The 4,413-nt window shown below is 50.3% G+C and overlaps 1 long non-coding RNA gene across 1 annotated transcript; it reads right to left on the reverse strand.

The window, feature by feature from the left end:
* Nucleotides 1-6: 6 nt before the first annotated feature.
* Nucleotides 7-1,323, reverse strand: LOC103665793. Its single transcript, XR_569405.2, has 3 exons — nt 1,209-1,323; nt 805-894; nt 7-708 (listed from the first exon to the last, which is right to left on the reverse strand). It is a non-coding gene; the product is annotated as an uncharacterized LOC103665793 (long non-coding RNA).
* Nucleotides 1,324-4,413: the final 3,090 nt, after the last annotated feature.

Genomic DNA, 4,413 nt, shown 5'->3' on the forward strand with positions numbered 1-4,413 from the left:
CTAGGTCCCACCCCTGGGGGGATTCTGATACTGGCCTAGGCTATGGCCAAGGCATTGGGATTTTCTAAAAAGCCCCCCAGCTGGTTCCAAAGGCAGCCAGATTCCAGAACCAGTGCCGAGGGGATATAGCCTCAGTGATTCAAAAGGCTGGCCTCAGATCCTTCGGGAAGATGGATATTAAAACAAAGGAGAAAGGAAGAAAGGAATCTCCTGGGGAGAAGACCAAAGGGGAAGTGGAGGGCTGCGGGAGGAAGGATTAGGCAGGTACTGAAGGCGATCTCCACTGTCCTTCTAAAGCAGGTGCTGAACAAACACTGGGCTTCTGGCTCTCCGAGAGCCCAGGGGACATGAAAACTAATTCTGTGCAGAGATGTGTCTGTTTCCCATCTGGCTCTCTGCTAGCGCTCCCTCAACACAGCCTGGTGTGGGGACCGCTAAGGGGGCAGGCTTTTCCCGTGTGCCACACTGAGCTTGGCACATATGCTCAAGGATGCAGCCTGGCTGCTCGAGACAGGAGCTGGGCCCCCTGCAGACCCCCCCCCACCCCGNNNCGGTAACCGGTGGACTCGGGCATCACAAACAGATGATTGCGTTTCCCAAGCCCGCGCTTGCGTTGCCTTTCCTTGCGAACAGGCTCCCAGGCAGTTTAAGAGAATCGATCCTGTGCAGGCATTTCTTTGGTTGAGGTATCACACTAAAAGCCGTGGCCTGAGAACAAAAGTGACCGTATTAGAAGCTGGCAGGCCCATAAACCGCAGGGCGCTCAGAGAGATACCTTATTTTATATAGCACTTTAGAGCTTACCAAGCGCTCCGACATCCTCGGTCCTTTAGGTTTGCTTCAGCGCAATCCCCGCGAGGCACGTAAAGCACGAACCATCATGTCCTTTTGCACCTAAGAACACAAAGAAGCTCAGAGTGGCTTAGCCACTGGTCCGAGGTGGCAGAGCCCCTTGGTGGTTCTGGACCTATTTGTTCTTGAGTTATTCTCCCTGTCCTTCCTCTTGCTGGACAGACCCCTTCTGGCACCCATTCTCGATGGTTGACTTCGGTTCCTCAGAGCCTACTTTGCAGCCCCCCACTCCCTCTCTCCCTCTGTGTGTGTGTGTGTGTGTGTTTGTGTGTGTGTGTGAGTGAGTGTGTGTTTTCCCCTTGCTGCTCATCTCTGAGTTGCCAAGTGCCTTGTTTGGCCCTCAGCAATTCCTTTACCTGAGTACCCAGCTCCCTGCATTCAAGTGCTCTGTGTTGAACACTCAAGAGGGTTCTGTTTACCGGCTAGACTCGGTATCAGGCAGGTCCTGGCAGGAAACAGATGGTGCACTCAACAGGGGAAGCGAGAAGCATCGAGAAGAGGCTGTTTACACCGACGTGGGCAGGGGAGAGGGAGCTGACAGGGCATGGCGGGGAGCTGCTCGGGACTCACCTTCCCTGGGCTAGCAAGGGCAAGGGGAGGAGGGCGCATTCCCAGAACCAGGCAAGAGCTACAGCCTTGGAGAAAGGCCCCCTGACATGAGCTGTGGCTGTTGGGGTGGGAACGCGGTGGCTGCCAAAATCACATCCTAATGGGAGGGGGGAGGGAGGGAAATAAATACACCTTTCTCTCCTCCCGCCCTCCTGTCTCCTGCTGCTGTCTCCCACTAACCAAACCTGACCGAAAGCCAGGGGGCAAGGGTGATGAGGTCCGCAGAGGTCAGTTCCCAGGGTCACAGCCAGGGCAAAGGAGAGAGGGAAGGGAGTGGATGCGAGTGTGTGTGTGTGCGCGTCTGTGCATGTGTGTGTGTGTGTGTGTGTGTGTGTGTGTGTGTGTGTTGGGAAAAGAGGAAGCAAATGGAGAGCACTCAGTTTGACTCTGACTCATGCAGCCAGTAAAATGTTGAGTCAGCACTAGCACACTGATGTTCTAATTTCAGGTCCCGAGTTTGTTCTAGGGTTGATTAGACCCAGGAGAAAGATGACACAGAAATCTTACCTTTCTTTCTTTCTTTTTTTTTAAAGATTTTATTTATTTATTTGACAGAGATAGAGACAGCCAGCGAGAGAGGGAACACAAGCAGGGGAGTGGGAGAGGAAGAAGCAGGCTCATAGTGGAGGAGCCTGATGTGGGGCTCGATCCCGGAATGCCAGGATCACGCCCTGCGCCGAAGGCAGACGCTTAACGACTGCGCTACCCAGGCGCCCCTTACCTTTGTTTCTGATTATTTTTATCGCATAGCAAGTGTTGGATATTGAGGTAATTCCAGCTTTTACCTGTTACTTTGGGACGCTCAAGCCCTCTCTGGGCATGGTGCCTTCAGAAAGAATATTTATCTGATAGATCTCCTAAGAATAATCTCATTCTGATCGAAGAGATTTTAGCTAATTCTGACTTTTCTCATCTTGACCCCAAGATGTGTGTGTGTGTGTCTGTGTGTGTGTGTTGCTTTCATTGGTTTTCAATAAGCACATAGTTTTATAATTTAAAAAATTGCACTATTTTCAGGCTTTATAAAAAAATGATTTTCAGGACAGCTGTACCTCCAACCCCCAGCCTCATTTCTCCATTATTAATAGTATTCCCGAGTTTCTACGAATAGAGAACTTCCTTGTTTTACAGACAAGGAACGCTGAGCCCCTAAGGGAAGCAGCTCGTCCCAAGTGTCTCTGCCAGCTGGGGGACAGAGCTGGGGCTGGACCCAGCTCTCCTGCGTCCCCTCCAGCACCGCTGTGCTGCTCTCTCTCGGAAGACTGGTTTTGCCTCTGCAAAAGCAATATTCACTGCCTTCTTCCCTGAAAGCTTTTGTTAGTCTCATAGCTCTTTAAGTGGAGGAAGCAAAGAGAAGACAATGGAGGGGTGGGAAGATGAACCCAGTCTGGCTGGGAGGGAGGCACAGGCGGGGTGGGGGATGGGGGGGTGGGACGGGACACATAGGGATAGAGGGGACATCGCCGGGAGAAGGACTGGCTGGAAGGAGATGAGGGCTCAGAGACCAACATAGGTAGAAACAAACACAGACAACAGTGACCCTCCATTGTTGTTCCCTAGGAAAATGCATCCTAATACGGTTTTACTAAAACTAACATCCGAGGAACCGTGATGCGGTGGGGTTTTACCATGGTCAGAGGGCTTTACTGGTTTCTGTACACTGTGAGGTTGCCCTCCTCCCACTCGGCAGGATAGATCTTTTATAGACGCATGCTTTGTCTTGGGAGGAATGCACAGCTGAAACGGATTGCTTAATGTTCTAGACTAGAGTGGATCTGGTAATGTCTGAGGAAATTCCAGAGACTGGGCCTTATCACTTCATTTGGGCCCACTGGAGTACTTAGCGCTTATGCGTGTGTGTCTGAGAACTCCCTCCACCTCTGAGTGGTACGTAGCTGTGCGGCTGGGGCAGGCTGTCTCTGTAAGTGGTGGAAAGTTCTGGAGCCACTGGGACAAACAAAGTATGGAGAAATGTCGGATGGATGTCATGAGAGAAAGATAGGAAGCCCTATTGGCTGGTAAAGCTCTGCTCACAGCCCACAGCACTGGTCACTCGGTATTTAAAACCATGACACGCCCCAAAATATTCCAGCAGCTATGAGCTGAAGCACAGAAAAATTGCCAAGTAGGCAAACGTATTTGATACACAATTCTTTTTCTTTCCCTCTTGTCTTCCTCCACCTACTCTGAGTGTCCCCCCCACCTCCCACTGGCCTGTCTCCCTGAAGCTTCCAGAAGCCTCAGAGGCAGCATTATACTTGGACCCTCCAGCTTCAGATGACTCTTTCCTTGGCCCATCGAGAACTCTCGCATTCCTTGGAGCACCTGGCTGGCTCAGTCAGTACAGCATGCAACTCTTGATCTCAAGGTCCTCATTTTGAGCCCAACATTGGGGACAGAGATTACTTTAAAAAAAACCCAAACTCTCCCATTCCTTGAGGGCCCCACATTGACAGAAATGGACTTTAAAATTCCACCCTGAGATTTTTGTTTCTAACCTTCTTACCACTTAGAAAATCAAGGTGATTCTCTAATTTATACTAAAGTGTGAATGGTTTCTGTGTTGGCTCTTCTGAGGATACTTGTAGCTTTAAAAGTGGACTCTAAAAATGAAGCCAAGAGGGCGCCTGGGTAGCGCAGTCGTTAAGCATCTGCCTTTGGCTCAGGGCGTGATCCCAGCATTTCGGGATCGAGTCCCACATCACGCTCCTCCGCTGGGAGCCTGCTTCTTCCTCTCCCACTCCCCCTGCTGTGTTCCCTCTCTCGCTGGCTGTCTCTCTGTCACATAAATAAATAAATAAAATATTTAAAAAAAAATAATAATAATAAAAAAAAATGAAGCCAAGAGATGGCTTTTGGGTGATAGAGAAATAGCCGGCTTTGGAATTATAAAGTCTACCCCTTAAATCTGCTACCCTCATTGGTGACATTAAGCAAGTGACTTACACTCTC

Source organism: Ursus maritimus (assembly GCF_017311325.1).
Source record: "Ursus maritimus isolate PB19 chromosome X unlocalized genomic scaffold, ASM1731132v1 scaffold_X1, whole genome shotgun sequence".
Taxonomy (NCBI): Eukaryota; Metazoa; Chordata; class Mammalia; order Carnivora; family Ursidae; genus Ursus; species Ursus maritimus.